A 16,489-nucleotide genomic window follows, 5' to 3' on the forward strand; every position below is an offset into this window, starting at 1 on the left:
GGAGCACGAGAGGGAGAGAGGGAGAGGGAAAGAGGTATAGGAAGAGCGGAACAGGGAAACAGGGACAGGGAAAGGGGGACAGGGAGAGAGGGAGAGGGAAAGAGGGAGAGGGAGAGGGAGAGCAGAGCAGGGAAACAGGGACAGGGAAAGAGGGAGGCAGAGAGGGAGATGGAAACGGGGAAAGGGAGGGGGGACGGATAGAGGGAGAGGGAGAGAGGGACAGGGAAAGAGAGACAGGGATGGAGGGAGGGAGAGAGGGACAGGACAGGGCAAGAGGGACAGGGAGAGAGGGAGGGAGAGAGGGAGGGAGAGAGGCAGAGGGAGAGATGGAGGGAGAGTGAGAGGCAGGGAGGTAGAGGGAGGGAGGGAGGGAGGGAGACAGAGAGGGAGACAGGGAGAAGGGCTGATGGGGGCTCCCTCCCCCTCCCATCCTCTGCCCACTGCTTTCTCTTTTTTCTGCTTCAACAAACACCAGGCGCCTTTCAGATCAGCCCTGAAGTCAACGTTGATGCTTGGGACGGCCTGACCTCCCCGCTGCCTTCCAGCCCAGGACCACAGCTGGGAGATGAAGTCTGCGGGGCCCTGGGGGGGGGCAGCGGCGGCGGAGGTGGTGGAGGCAGGCACCTCCTCTGACGCCCAATCTCTCCTCCTTTACGAGGCAGCCGCCAGCTCCCCTCCCTGACTCCCCAAGATTTGGGGCCATTTTAATATGTGTCGATAATGCCATGAGCTACTATTTAACTTTTCCACGAGGACCCATCTCCCGAAATGCAGTGGTTTTCAGGCTTGGCTGCACTAGAGAACCCCCAGGGAAAGGAGAGACGTCTGTACCTCCCTCTCTCTCCCTCTCCCTCCGTATCTCCTTCTGGCTCTCTCCCTCTCCTTCTGGGGTGATGCCCGATGAGCTCAGATTCGCAGATGTTCCCCCCATCCCCTCTCTGTGCCTTGCGTGGGGCCTGGGCCTTCTCACTGTGGCCCGGGAACAGCCTCGACATTCAGACATCGGTTCCTGCAAGGACACTTGCGTTTGGTCCATACCGCATGTGGCTGCAGTCTGTGCTTCTCCCGTTTAGCATCTTCAGTAGATGGGGGCTGTGCATGAGCCCTTCATCTTCCCCGCAGACACCACTGGTGCTTGCTCGGCCTCGCGGGTGATGTCCACGGGGGACAGACCTGTGTCCCCACCTTCTTGGGCTGCAGACAGGCCACGTTGGTCCTGTGGTGACTGGGGGCTCCCAGGAGAACCCCACCGCAGACCCAGAGAGGTGGCCCCAGAGAAGGTGGCGTACGCCTGGGGCCAGGCCTCACCAGCCAACCACGGGGCACCTGCAGCAACAGGTCTCTCGCCGTCCAGGGGCTGGGTGTTCGGGCGCCGTGGGGATGAGCTGCTGTCTGCACGGCAGCCAAGTTTGTATTGTTGAGCCCGGGGAGGCCCCTGGGTGGCTCCTGGAGAGCCTGGTCACATTTCTTCCTGCCCTTGGCCTTAGAGCTCATCATGGTTCACGCCGTTTCTGGTTCCAAAAGGACCTGTGTTCATAAAGACCACATGTTAGGACAGCACCAAAGTGTCTAGAAATCCAGGCCAGGAGGAGGAGGGAGGGGGTTTGGCTGTGCCCGCCAGTGGCCTGAGAGCCCTCCCACCCACAGAGACCTGGCCCGGGGCCTGTGGGGAGGGCGTGGCCCACGGTCCCCAGCGCTGGCTGTCTCTGGGTTCCAGGAGAACTGCGCGATCCTCGGGGAGCTGGTAAGGCTGCAGGCTCAGAAGTCCCGCCTGCTGGGATTCAGCACGCGTGCCGACTCTGTGCTGGAGATGAACATGGCCAAGACCAGCCAGGTGGTGGCCACTTTCCTAGGTAACCCCGCCTCCCCGAGTCCCAGTGGGGACGGGGGTCAGGTGGACCTTGACTGGACGTGGTGCTGCCTGAGACCCCACTGTGTCAGCCCTTGGGGGTCGCCTTCCCCAACCCTTCATTCTGCCTCGAGGGGCGTGGGGTGGGGGGCGGCTGGGCGGCTGCCACAGGGACATAGCTGAGCCTCTCCCCTCCACCCGCAGATGAGCTGGCCCAGAAGCTGAAGCCCCTCGGGGAGCAGGAGCGGCCGTGATCCTGGAGCTAAAGAAGGCTGAGTGCCAGAGGCGGGGCCTGCACTTTGACGGGCCCATCAACGTCTAGGACCTGCGCTACTACATGAACCAGGGGGAGGAGATGCGCTACCACGTGGACCAGTACCTGCTCAATGAGTCCTTCCCCATGCAGGTGGTCACGCGCAGGCGGCTGGGCATCTCCCAGGAGCTGCTGGGGCTGACCTTCGACCTGGAGGAAGGGCGCCAACATGCGTCACGAAGATGAAGATGTGAGGCTCTACACGGTCCGGGACGCGGCCTCGGGCAAGGTCATCCATCAGCAAGTTCTACCTGGACCTCTACCCTCGGTGCATGCGTGGGGGAACCTGTCGGCCGTGGGCCGGGGCTCCTCTGTGGTAGCGGGGCCTCACCCGCGTCCCTCCCCAGGGAAGGGAAGTCCGGGCACATGGCCTGCTTTGGCCTGCAGCCGGGCTGCCTGCAGCAGGACGGGAGGCGCCAGATTGCCATCGCGGCCATGGTGGCCAACTTCACCAAGCCTACGCCCAACCCGCCCTCCCTGTTCCAGCATGATGAGCTGGAGACCTACTTCCATGAGTTCTGGCAAGCGATGCACCAGCTCCGCTCCCAGGAGGGTGCGGGCGAGGGGCTGAAGGCAGGGGGCGGGGAGGGCCCGGGCTCTCCCGTGGTCCTCAGGCAAGCCCTCGCCACGGGATTCTTCCGCTGATGTCACCCCGCACGAGGAGACGCCCTCGGTGTCAGTTTCCATCATCAAACCCCACGCACTGGGCGCGTAAACAACGGAAGTGGATGTCCTCGAGACTCTGGAGGCTGGAAGTCCCAGATCAAGGAGTCAGGACTGGTTCCCTGCAATGTTAAATACAGGTATTCAAGAGTTGCCTTTAAAAAAGACAAAATAGAAGAAAGGAACGTTGCATGCAAGGCTGGTGACAGGCGGTGATGAGAACCAGAGATTAGGCTCTGGGGCCGGGAGCACCACGCCCTGTGAGGCCCTGGGGCTGCTGCCAGTCTCGGTGGAGGCTCAGCAAGTCCCAGTGACTTCCCAATGTGGGGGGGGGTCCCCAGATGAGTGTCTGGGCCCAGGACCCAGTGCTCGTTCAGTCTTCCTGCAGTCAGCCCTTCGTCCTGAGAGCGATGCTCTCACAGACTGCAACCGGAGCGCGTGGGGACACTTTACTGAGCTGTGCAGCCGTCACTACTGCCCTGTTCTGGAACATTTCCCTCACCCCAAAAAGGTCCCTCACGCCCTTAGTTATCATTCCCTCCCCTCCCCTGTCCCTGACAACCAGGAACCCACTCTGACTCTGTGGATCTACCTGTTCTGGACGTTTCCCCTCAGTGGGGTCACACCCTGTGTGTCCTTCTGTGTCTGACTTCTCTCGCTGAGCACCGTGTTCTCACGGTGCATCCACGTGGCAGCGAGTGGCAGGGCTTCACACCTTTGCGTGGTCGAGGGCCGGAAAAAAGACAAACGAAAAGAAGGGCACGTTGCCTGCGACTCTGGTGACAGCCGGGGATGAGAACCAGAGGGTAGGCTCTGGGGCCGGGAGCGCCGCGCCCTGTGAAGCCCTGGCGCTGCTGCCAGTCTCGGCGGGGCACGAGCAGCGCCGTCCCCCAGGAGCTGCTGGACAAGCTCATCAAGTCCCGGCTGGCCAACCCCCGTGCGGCCGGGCCGAGGGAAAGGAAAGGGGCTCCCGGACCGCCCGGCTGGAAAGCGCGGCCTGGACACAGTGCCAGCGCCCCCGTCTCCTTCCTCCCGCCCTCCAGGCCTCTTCAACCTGCGCCAGATCGTCCTGGCCAAGGTGGACCAGGCCCTGCACACGCAGACGCCCTCGGACCCGGCCTAGGACAATGCCCGCCTCTGCCAGGAGATCCTCGGGGTCCCAGCCACGCCAGGTAGCCAAGCGCACGCCGGGCCCACCTTAGCGGTCGGTTGGCGGCTACTGCCCAGGTCAAGAGGATCCTCTGGTGGTGTGTGAAGGGGGACCGACTGACGGGCTCTGGTCGAGGCTCGCTGACCTCTGGCCTCTTCCTGCCTGGGTTCCTGGGCTGGTCCCTCCAGCTGTGGCCCGCGGAGTCCGAGGGTGGGCTGGGCGTATCTGCACGTGCTTTCTGGAGAGCCTGGAAGAGGCAGGAGAGGGCTTCATACCCCGGACGGAACGCGTCGACGAGGTTTGCCCGAGCGTGTCGGTGCGGAGACGCAGTTCACTCCCTCGTGAGCGCTTTAACCCACGCTCTCCCCGTGCTGGAGGGCGAGCCCTGACTCATCCCTCGGAGCCTCGGGCAGCTGTCCCTGTAAGAGGCTTAGGGGTGAACCCTCGTGAGCTTCAGCAGAAAGTCGGCAAAGATTGATTTGTGTCCCTCCACTGAGTTGCCCGCAAGGTCCCCGTTTTCTAGAAGTGTTGGGCCAATACTCCCTCTAGTGGCAGGGGACTCAGACAGGGCTGCTTTGAGGCCCCAAGCTCTGGGCTCTGGGGAAGGGGCACGGAGCGGCCAGGGGGCCGGGCAGGAGCCTCTCCGCGTGTGTCCCAGGGACCCACCTGCCTGCGACCTTCGGCCACCTGGCAGGAAGCTACGACGCCCAGTCCTATGGCTACCTGTGCAGCGAGGTGTACTCCGCGGACACGGTCCACACACTCGTTTCAAGCAGGAGGGCGTCCTGAGTGGCAAGGTGAGAGGCCGGCCTGCCGTGCAGACCAACACGGAGGTCCTTGGGCCTGGGCCTAGATGCTTTTGCCGCCCGCCTGGGCCTGCCAGGCTCTGAGGGCCCTGCCCAGAACCCCCTGCTCCCCTGCCCTTTGTTGAGTCACAGCAGAGGTGGCCACACCCACACCCTCCGTGAAGGGGGTGCTCCACCCTCCTGCAGCCCCGCCCCCTCTCCTCAGGTTGCCATGGACTACAGAAGCTGCATTCTGAGGCCAGGGGGCTCCGAGGATGCCAAGGGCATGGTGAAGCTCTTCCTGGGTTGTGACCCCATGCAGGACGCCTTCCTCCTGAGCAAAGGGCTGCAGGTTGAGGGCTGCAAGCCGCCGGCCTGCTGACGGCACGGGGTTTTGCCCCCCCAGGCGGGCCGGGTGCCTTAGCGCCCCGTCGGGGCGGGGGAGGGGCCGTGTGTCCTCCCAGCCCCCGAGTCCCCGGCGGCCGGCCTAGGCCAAAAGTCTCCACCTGGAAGTGTCTGGAAAGCCTGGCATCAAGGCTCCCCCTTGTTGCACTAATGCAATCCCTTCCTGGGGAGCTTTCCTGGTAACAAAACGGTTCTTTGAAAACGCAGCCATTAATAAAAAAGACTCTACTCCTGGTCTCTGCCTGCCGTCCCTTCCACCACAGGAGTGGCATGGGGGCCGTCACACTGGGGGGAGTTCTGACCTTGGTCGGGGATCAGCCCTGGGGCCGTGGTGACGCGTCTGGGTCACTGGGAGACGGCTGAGCTGTGGGGTGAGTTCAGACGGGGATGGTGCCCCGCACCCCGACCGGGCAGGCTCTCCAGTGAGGGGGTGTCAGTTTCCTGCCGGCCTCTCGCCCGTCACTGTTTGGCATCTCGGGGGCTGTGACTGGCTGGAGCTGGTTCTGGCGGTGGGCACAGCTGCGGGAAGCCCGGCTGGGGCTGTCCCTGTCCCCGTGTCCTGTCCTCCTGCTCACGGCCGGCCGGCTGGCTCCCTCTGGTCATCGGCAGCTGCTGAAGTCTGGACCACAGCAAGGGGCCGCCTTCCTGGGTCCTAGCAATTCTTCCCAAAGGCCTTAGGGATGTGTTTTGGTGGCAGTAGGAATTCAGAGAGGGTGCTGCACCACTGGAGCGGTAGGGTGGCTCTGGACCGTCCCGTGTGTCCTTCCCTGGCCTTTGAGCTCCTTGGGAGCCCTCCCTCCACAAAGGACGCCAGGCAGCGGAACGAGGGCGCGGGCGGCGCCCCGACCTTCTCCCCGTGGCCCAGGCGGGCAGGCCGTGCCACGCTCTGTCCTCCCCTCAGCCTGCCCGCCCGTTCTGTTGTTATTTTACCGAAGAGGACACAGACATTCAGAGAGGCTAGGGTCCATGCCTGAGGTCTCATATCCAGTAAGTGTCAGAGCCGGGGTTTGAACCCAGACAGCCTGTCCCGGAGACCGCGCCCTTACCTCTACACAAACCACCTCCTGGTTCCCTTTATTAGCACAAGACTCATTTCCCTGACAAGCCCAGGCCCCATAAAGGCAACCCTGCCTCCCCCACGTGACCAGCCCTTGCCAACTACTCACCCCAGTGGCAGAGGGACGAGCCACACAGGGGACCCGCCCACCTTGGCCATGGGGACACAGACACCCACTCACACCCAGAAGGACCTCCTCTTTACCTTAGGCCACACGCCCATGCCGAAGGAGCTGCTGTCTGCCAGCTGGTGCAGGTACAGTTCTGTCCTGGAAACAGAGAAGGGACCAGAAGTAAGGGAGGACCCACCCACACCAGTGGCCTGGCAGGGCAGGTGGGCATCATGGCACGGGGCTCCACAGAGTGCCCCAGGTGGCCCCGGGGTCTGCCTCAGGCCCTGGCCCTGCCTCCCGAATATTCCTCACTTGCTGCCCTCAATGGGCCCTTCTTAAGTGAAGGCCTTCCAGAAGCTTCCTTACTCCTCAGTTACCCTGCTCTGAAAACTGGGAGTTTCCTCCCTAATCTGCCCTCTCTCCAAAGGGTAAGGTGCCCCTCTGGCCTTAGCCAGGAGGCTCAGGACAGGTTGGGCCTGCCCTTCAGACGGGGGTGGAAGGCAGGAGACAAATGATGGGGGACGCAGAGGCAAATTGAAAATTATCACCCCTCGCCTGGGGTGAGCACTCCCTGGAGCTTCACTAGATAGAACCTTACTCATTCGTTCAACAGATGAGGAAACCAAGGCTCAGAGACAGGGAGCCACATGTCCAAGAATTCCCAGGAGTCAGCGAGGGGCAGAGATGACTCCCTGGGCCACCTCCCCCAGAAGGCCCTCCCAGATGAGTCTTGTGGCTTCTCTGCTGTTCCACCTGGTGCCTCCTCGCCCTGAGCTACCTCAGGTGCACCCAAGGCTCTCACAGAGTTTAGGAGCTTCTGGAAGATTTGGGGTCTGCTGTTCCTTGCCCACCTCCCACGCTGCTGTCAGAACCTGTACCAAAATGTCACCGTCACAGCAGACATCCACCACCACCCCCCAGCGTGTATAAAGAGCCATATGTGAATTATCTCACTTAATCCTGTAAGGTCAGCAGTCAAGGTACTATTTCCACTTTACAGAGGAAGAAACGGAGGTTCAGAGCAGGTGACACCTGGCCAGGTTCACCCAGCCCAGGAGCAGTACCAGGCAGCAAGAATCAGAGGCCAGATTCCTAACCACTGGGCTCCACTGCCTCTCACCTCTGGGCAGAGGCAGGGCTGGGGCCCTGGAGAGCGGAGGCCCTTTGTCTCACTGCCCTCGGCTGTCCCTGCTCAGCCCAGTCGCTCACCTGAGAGCCAGGTCCAATCCGGATAGCATCTGGGAGAAAACCTCGAAACTGCCTTCCCCTTCCAGCTGCCGGGCCACGTGGCTCTTCTCCAACAGCATCGTCTGCCAGGGGAGAGGACAGGCGCCGGTCAGCACGAGGCCCCGCTAGGCTGCCCGCACACCCCCACCAACCCCCAGGCCCACTCTTCGAGGCAGCACCTCAGGCCCCAACTTGGCTGGACGCCTCCAAATCAAAACGTGCCAGGCCTTTGTCTCACTGATTCAGAGTCCACGCAGGCAATCAACGAATGCAACGGGCTCATTCCGATGAAGGAATCCAAGGGTACTAACAATTAACCCAGAGCCGCCCTCCAACACACTCTTATGCAACCGAAGCCCTTAATAACTTGACCCACATGGTGATGCACGGTAGACTTTCAGGGCCGGGACAGAAAGGGATTTATCGTGCACCAGCGAGTCTGGGTATTCTCCTAGCTCCGCATACAAACAACCCTTCTAATAACCTAATCCTGTTTTCTGTTCAAACAGAATGTTGGTGGGGGCGGGGGGGGGGGGAAGGGGAGGAGCCAGGTGATTTCAGAGAGAGGAACAAACAGGCCATGTGCCTGTCACACACGGGCGGCCGCAGAAGGCCAGCGAGCGCCTGTTTAATTTCAGCTTACGCTTTTAAGACCCAGCTAATGAGCGGCTGAATTATGTATCTACTCATGAATATTTCATCCCTGTGATACTCCGAGGCACAGACGAGCTGGCCTGCTCCGGGAGGAGATGTCTGGGCACTGAGTGAGGTGGGGAGGAGCTGGCCTTGGCCTGGGGAGCGATGACCATTTAGACACATTCCAGGGTCCCAGCTGGAGGCGTGGGCCCTGCTGAGTGGGGCTGAGGCTACTGCAGTCCCAAAGAGCCCCCTCTCCCTCCCATCCAGAGGCCTCACCTGGAGCTGGGCGGCCGTGACTCGGCCTGTGGCGTTCAAGTCCAGTGACATCACCATGGAGCACCGGGTGGCACGGCGGCTGTGGCCGGTGAACACGGAGCCAAAGGCCCGGAGGACAGTGAAGGTGGCTCGAATCTTCTCCACTGGTGGGGCACAGACAGGGCATCACCCGTGGCCCGGGTGCTGCCACCCCCACCTCTCACAGGACCCCATTCTGGCCCCAGGCCCCAGCAGGGGCCCCTCCACTCCCCCAACTCAGCTCTAAGCCACACCTCTTCCGCTGCTGGGCTGGCCCTGTGCTGCAAGCAGGGGCGCGGGGTGAGCAAGAGTGAGTCCAGAAGGGGAGATACACACACCTAGGATTGGTACGATCTGAGTGACAAGGGCTGCCCTAGGGCCTCCTGGGCCTGGTGGAGTCTAGGAGGAGGGCAGAGCATTAACATTCTTGGACCTGCTCTCGGGGAACGCCCATCACAGCCAGCTCAAAAAGCCCAGCAGTCCCAAGCTTTTTAACATAACTATTTAACAAGCACCCACTATGTGCTAGGCACCTGGATACAGCCTAGCCTGACTCCCACTCCCCCAACACACACTTTCAGCAGATCTACATTCTGGGAGGGCCTCTCCTTGCTGTATCCCCAGCTCCTCACAGGGCTCTAACCTGGGCCAGGTGCAGAACAGGTGATCAATAAAGCATTGGAATAAGCCCAGTGGAGAAGCAGGATAGTACAATGGTTAAACAAGCTTGAATATGGCCTCTCCCCGTTGTTAGTCACCTGATTTGGAGCGAATAAATTAACCTCCCTGTGCCTCAGATACCCCATCTATAAGATGGGGGTAATAATAGTACTTACTTACCTCATGTGGTTGCCACAAAGACTAAAAGATTTAATAATGTAAAGTGCTCAGAACATGCTCCAAATGTGGTGGTGTTAGTATTGTTTGTTATTATTAGAAAAGCAATACTGCCTGGGCCATATATTCTCAGCAGGGGGAATACTGCCCCCAAGAGGGCAGAAACTGATTCTTGAGGATGGGGGCAGTTTTCCTTTCTTATGTATAGAATAGAGCACAGATACACACACACACACACACACATGTCTGTGTGTGTCTGTATATATATACACACATACACACACACTGCATAAACAAATATATGGTGAATCTATGGCATTAACTTTTCACGGTGGGAGACGATTAGGAGAAAGAACAACTAAAAAGGCTCCTCAGAGGGGCAACAATACATTGAGGACACTGGCCCAGGGGTAACAGCTCTGGAGCCAAACTGTCTGTGTTTGAATCTCGGTGCTAGGATGTATGAGCTGTGTGGCCTTGGGCAAGCTGGTTAACCTCCCTGCGTTTTAATGGCCTCATCTATAAAATTCAAATAATAATAATGTCTACCTTATAGGGATGTTTTAAATAATAAATAAGTTAACCTGCTTGGAATAGAGCCTGGCGCGTAAGTCCTCAGCAAGCATTTACCACGATCCCCATCAATATTGTAATTATTATCACCAACTGACACTATTTTTTATTGAAGTATAGTTGATTTACAATGTTGAAACTCTTTCTTTAATGCCCAGCTCAAACATCATTTCCTCAAGGAAGCCCCCCGGCCCCTTCTCTGTGCTCCCTCCGCCTCTCCCCTCCCCAGCTCGGCCAGCAAGCGGTGCAGAGCACTGGAGTCTGGCACAGATGAGCAGCTGAGTCTCCCTTCCGGCTGTCAGTGCCTCCTTGTCTTTGTTTTTACTTATCGGGTCCTCTGCACAGTCCAGTGGGCTGTGCGCTGCACAAGGACACCACACCTAAGGGCACAGCATTTATATCAGATAGCCATAGGCCTGTATACTTATTAGGATGATGGCCCAGAACGTGGTGGTCAAGTGTTTGGTTCTAACAATGTCAATGCGTGACGACGGTTCCACATGTGGCAGTGAGTGTCTTAGGCAAGGAGTACCTGTTTCTAATTCACACAAAAGTACCCAACAGACTAGGGGTGGCCCTGCCCAGAAGCCAGCACAGGGTCTGCACACAGGTGCTCAGTGAACGCTAGCTGAGCAGATATAAGAAAGAGCCGCCCAGCACCCCCTCTGACTCTCCCTTCCCTTCCCCCACGCCACCGCCCCCACCACGTCCCAGCTGCACGTCACCTGGAGACCACTGTACCTGAGACCCTGCCATCCACACTGCCTGCCATCCCCACCAGGTGCTCCAGGACCTGCTCGCAGCAGGTGGTCTTGCCAGCACCGCTCTGGCCCAGGGCCACGATGCTCTGGTCCCTCTGCTGGCTCAGCAGAGCCCAGTACGCCCGCTGGGCCAGGGAGCCAACGTGGGCGGGTAGGCCATCCCAGCAGCTCCTGGGCACCTGCAGGAAGAGCGCCGGCATCAGCCTTCCCACCCGGCCGGGGCCCAGGGAGCACTCCACAATGCTCCAACCCGGCCTCAGGCCCAGATCCACGTCCATGCCTCCCATCCTACTCCAGCCTTGTCAGAGACGTCGTGCATTTTTCTGGGGAGAGCCCAGCCTGGAGATCTAGTCCTGCCACTGGCTCGCTGTGAGTCCTTGGGCAGCCTTGGACCCTGCTCTGAGCCTGGCCTCTTCTTCAGCCAATGAGAGGCTTGAACTAAAGCTGCATTAGCTCATGGGGCTCATCTCACTTGCTACACAAAGGACTGGATCGTACCTGTCTGAAATGAAGCAGGTGGATAAAATGGCTCAAATGATGAGTGACGTCTGCCATGGAAACAGAATGGGGCATGGGGGAATTGGCGGTACGTGTGCTATGTATTTGCTATAACAGATTTAGATACCGGAAGCCCCTTTGACTTCATTCATTCATCCATCCATACATCCATTCACTCAGTAAAAAAAAAAAAATTCATTGAGTGTCTACTACATAGCAGGCACTAACCCAGGCACTGGGGGCACAACACTACTCAAGGCGAATAAAGGAAATCTCTGCCAACCGTGAGGAGATATCATTATACACCTATTAAGATGGCTAAAAAACCGGTTTTTAATTTTTTTTGACACACTGCCAAGTTCTGGTTAAGATGCAGAGCAAGTGGAATTCTCCCACAATGCTACACAATACAGCCACTCTGGAGAACAGCTTGGCAGCCTCTTTTACAGTGATACGTACACTCGTCATCCAACTGAGCAACCCCACTCCTAGGTATTTACCCAAGAGAAATGGACATTTGTGTTCACCAAAAAACCCTCTGTCACTGGTTATATTGAGTAGGTATTCAAAATCATCAACAACCTAGAAACAACCCAAATGTCCCTCAACTAAAGAACTAAGATAACCAACCACCCTGGTTTTAGCACTGAAAGTCCCATGTCCCAGAAAAACCATTCCCTCCCACGGAAACCAGGACAACTGGTCCCCCTCCGAACAGATAAACAAAGCTGTGCAATAAAATACAATAGAATAAAAGAACTAACGGCTCACAGCTGCAACAATATGGGTGAATCTCAAATGCGCTGTGCATTGTGATAAGTGGAAGAAGCCGATTCCAAAGGTTACACGCAGTACAATCCCATTTATATGACTTTTCAGAAAAGGCACAACTAGGGAAAAGGGACAAAAGAACAGATTAGTGGCTGCCCAGGGCGGGACATGGGGGAGGGGATGACCACAAGGGTATGGAGAACTTTTGGGGGTGATGGGAACTGTCCTGTAATTGATGGCAGAGACAGTTTCACAACTATACGTGTTTGTCAAAAACTTACAGAAGTGAACACTAAAAAGGGTGACATTAACTGTATGTAAATTATACCTTAATAAACCTGACTTAAGACAAAAAAAGCCCTGCCTGTAGAGCTTGCTTTCCTTTGGGAGAAGACAGATGATAAAAAACCAACTAATTAAATTATACTCAACGGGAGTCATTTGAAAGCCATGAGCTTGGATGAGATCACCAAGGAAGTGGGCGTTTAAAGAGGGAGACAGAAGAGGTGTAGGGATGGGGCACCCAGACTTGGAGAGATCAGGGACCAGCAAAGGAGGCTGAGAGGGAGGGCCAGCGGGACAGAAGGAAAACCAGGAGAGCGGAATTCCTGAGCTGCGGAAGGGAGTGATGGCAGGAGGAGGGAAGGACCAGCCCCTGAAGTGCTGCTGAGGGTCAAGTCAGAGGAGGCCGGAGAATTGTCCACTGGGCTTGGCAGCATGGAGGTCACTGTGACCTTGACAAATGTCTGCTTAGCGTGGTTTTCAGGGAGAACGGAAGAGGGCGGTGGAGGTAGTGAGGGCAGTAGAAAGGCACCAAAGGGAGCAGGGAAACGGGCCTGGCTGGAGGAGGACCTTGGAAGCCCAGGATGCTAAGCGGGTGACAAGTGGGCTAGCATCCACCCTCCCAGTGGCTTGGCAGGACCAGGGGCACAAACTCCGGTGTGGCGGCCCTCCCCCTCCCCGAACCCCCAGCCTGGGGCTAAGGAGCACCCCCAGTGCACTGTTGGCCTTTCCTACCCCGAGGCCCCCAGGAACAGCAATGAGTCCCCATCCTGACACAAATCAAAAGGCTCACAGACCTACTAGAGAATGGACCTGAGGATATGGGGAGGGGGAAGGGTAAGATGTGACAAAGTGAGACAGTGGCATGGACATATATACACTATCAAACGTCAAACAGAGAGCTAGTGGGAAGCAGCCGCAGAGCACAGGGAGATCAGCTTGGTGCTTTGTGACCACCTAGAGGGGTGGGATAGGGAGGGTGGGAGGGAGGGAGATGCAAGAGGGAAGAGATATGGGAACATACGTATATGTATAACTGATTCACTTTGTTACACAGCAGAAACTAACACACCATTGTAAAGCAAGTATACTCCAATAAAGATGTTAAAATAAATAAATAAATAAAAAAGGCTCAGCAGGACCCCAAACCTGGCAAAGTAGGACAAGCCGCCACACTGGCTGGACACAGCCTAAGGGAACGCAGCGGGCAGGGGGTCCTGAGGTCCGAGCCTCGGAGCCACCTGCCGCTTTGGAAACATAAAGTTCAAGGGCCAGGCTATCCCAATCGTCAGCCTTCTCAGGCCTGCAGGGGAACAGGGAGGATTCTGCAGACCCAGGCCCCACAGTCACACACAGGTACCCCCTGCATGCTTGCACACGGGCATGCTCAAGGGCACACGCACCCAACAGCTGCAGAGGCCTCTGCACACAGGTGTGCCCATCTACACCCCACGCAGTCACAGCACACTCACCCCAAAAGAGGCCTGCACCCCCAGGCACGCACCCAGCTCCCAGCCACCCGGCAAGCCCAGACCCCCAGTGAGAGAGGCCCCCAGCCCTGCCTGGAGCCCTCCTAGCCCATCTTCAAGGAGGCCTCAGTCCCAGCCTCACCGCAGGTCTCTGCTCCCACCTGGTGGCCATTTGAGGAACCAGAGGGGACTCAGCCAAAGACAGAAGGAAGCTGTGGGTGTGGGAGGCAGCGTGACTTGAGGGGGACCCACGCCCACCGCAGGGTTACAGGGGCTTAGGGGGATCACGGGACTCAAGTTCCTCCTACCAGGTTGGGTCCCAATCCCCGCACTTTTAGGCTCTTTGACCCAGGCCGTGTAGCAGACGCCGCAATCGAGGACAGTCACGGTCGAGAGAACTGGGCTTGCGGAGAGACCTGTGACAAACACCCCTCCCAGGGGCCCCTAAGGAACCAGAGCAGGCTCTCGGGGCCTTGGGCTGCAGTAACAGAAGCACAGCCTGCCTGGCAACGGAGGGGAGAGTGCAGCGTCGCCCTTCCAGGCTAATGAGAACCTACTGTATAGCACAGGGAACTCTACTCAATGCTCTGTGGTGACCTAAATGGGAAGGAAATCCAAAAAAGAGGGGATATATGTATATGTATAGCTGATTCACTTTGCTGTACAGCAGAACTACGCTCAAATAAAATTAATTTTTTAAAAAAGGTGCCTTTTGTTATGTTAATGAGGTGACTTTTGGAAAGCCAAATATATATGAGATGACCAAATATATATATATATATATAATATTTTTTTTTTCCTTTCTAGATTACCAGTTTATTATAAAAAGATCTAACTCAGGAACAGCCATATGGAAGAGACGCACAGGGCAAGGTATGGGGAAAGGGGTGCAAAGCTTCCATGCTGTCCCACCTGGCACCTCCCTGGGTACACCAATCCAGAAGCTCTCCAAACTCCATTCTTTTTTTTTTTTTTTTTTAATAATTTTGAAGAACTTTTTTTTAAAATTATTTATTTATTTATTTATTTTAGTTGTGTTGGGTCTTCGTTTCTGTGCAAGGGCTTTCTCTAGTTGTGGCAAGCGGGGGCCACTCTTCATCGCGATGCGCGGGTCTCTCACCATCGCGGCCTCTCTTGTTGCGGAGCACAGGCTCCAGACGCGCAGGCTCAGCAGTTGTGGCTCACGGGCCCACTTGCTCCGTGTCATGTGGCATCTTCCCAGACCAGGGCTCGAGCCCGCGTCCCCTGCATTGGCAGGCAGACTCTCAACCACTGCGCCACCAGGGAAGCCCCAAACTCCATTCTTTTAATTTCACTGAAGCTTCGTTATGTAGACAGGATTAACTGATTCAACCTCAAGCCCCTCTCCCCTTCAAGGGGGTGGGGGGGAGGGTGGAAGAGACTGAAAGTTCCAATCCTCTAATTCTGGTTGGTTCCCCTGGCAACCAGCCCCTTCCTTAGGGGCTTTCCAAAAGTCACCTCATTAACACAAACTCAGGTGTGGTTGAAAGGGTTTTGTTATGAATATCAAAAGACACTCCTATCTGGAAATTCCACGGGGTTTAGAAGTTTTGTGCCAGGAATGAGGGACAAAGACCAAATATATATTTTATTATACCTACTGCCTAATACTAAATCTTACTGCTAATAAGGTAAGTACAATTAAAACGATAGTGAAATACCATTTTCACCTATCCAATTGGCCACATGGAAAAGTCTGATATTACTCTGTGTTGGTGAGGATACTGGGGAACAGGCAATCTCATACACTGCTAGCTAGTGCAAGTATGAAGGGCAGCATCTGCTGAAATTTTCAATGCATATTTCCTTTAATCCAGCAAGTCCACTTTTGTGGGCAATTCAGAACCCTCTCTAGAATAAGGGTCAGCAAATTTTTTTTTTCCAAAAAGGGCGAAAATGTAAATATTTTAAGGTTTGGGCCACGTGGGAGATGGCCAAATATATATTTTTGGTCCGAATGACCAAATATGTATTTTTCTTCATAAATCACAATATTGCACCCAGCTCAATAAAAATCTCCAAATGCTTTGCACATCAGCTGGCTTTGACAAGTCTTCACCTCTCCCCCCACCCCCTTCCTCTCTCCCTAAATCATGCTCTGAGTGTTTCTTGAAGAAATAGAAAAATCTTGGCTCCTCCAGCACATTGCCTCTCCACTCTCCATATTTGTGGTTGCCTCACTGACCCAGGTTGGCCACACGTCCCTTGCCAGCCACCTTACAGCCTGGTGAGATCCTGGACCTCCCAGATGGGCCTCCTGGCCTAGGGATGACCAGTAATATTTCTCTCAAATGCTAGCATCTACTGATCTGTAGTTGGGGACTGCCTGGAGTGTTGTATTGAGAAGGATCCTGAGCTATGGCTGAACTAGCAAGAAAGTGTGTGGTGATTGACTAGCAATGTCTGCCATGGGCGCAGGAATGGTTCGGAGTGGTGCCTGTGCCAAGTATTTGCCATTTCCAGCCTGGGGCTTCCCCTGCCACAGTGAGGCAAGAGGCTGGTCAGTCTTTTGCTGGGAGGCTCCCCTGACTGCTCCATCACAGGGCTGTCTTTCTACCCCTGCTCCCTTGCTACCTGGAGTTTTGCTGTCTAATACGGCAGCCACTAGCCACATGGGGCTATTTCAATTTAAATGAATTAAAATTAAATTAAAACCTCAGGGGCTTCCCTGGTGGCACAGTGGTTAAGAATCCGTCTGTCAATGCAGGGGACACGGGTTTAAGCCCTGGTCCGGGAAGATCCCACATGCCTCGGAGCAACTAAGCCCGTGCACTACAACTACT

The 16,489-nt window shown here is 56.4% G+C and overlaps 1 long non-coding RNA gene and 1 pseudogene across 2 annotated transcripts in view; one reads left to right on the plus strand and one right to left on the minus strand.

The window, feature by feature from the left end:
• The window catches only part of LOC309613820, a 1,113,403-nt gene that overhangs the window by 38,928 nt on the left and 1,057,986 nt on the right, over window positions 1-16,489 (minus strand). The window lies entirely within an intron of this gene.
• Window positions 1,712-16,489, plus strand: part of LOC309606807 (thimet oligopeptidase-like) — a 101,762-nt pseudogene continuing 86,984 nt past the window's right edge. Inside the window, exons 1-6 of the transcript in view lie at window positions 1,712-1,853; window positions 2,054-2,430; window positions 2,510-2,705; window positions 3,711-3,762; window positions 3,869-3,997; window positions 4,634-4,779. The product of the transcript in view is annotated as a thimet oligopeptidase-like (transcript). The remainder of the gene's footprint in view (window positions 1,854-2,053; window positions 2,431-2,509; window positions 2,706-3,710; window positions 3,763-3,868; window positions 3,998-4,633; window positions 4,780-16,489) is intronic.

This window comes from Balaenoptera borealis (genome assembly GCF_965194805.1).
Source record: "Balaenoptera borealis genome assembly, chromosome: 1".
Classification (NCBI taxonomy): domain Eukaryota; kingdom Metazoa; phylum Chordata; class Mammalia; order Artiodactyla; family Balaenopteridae; genus Balaenoptera; species Balaenoptera borealis.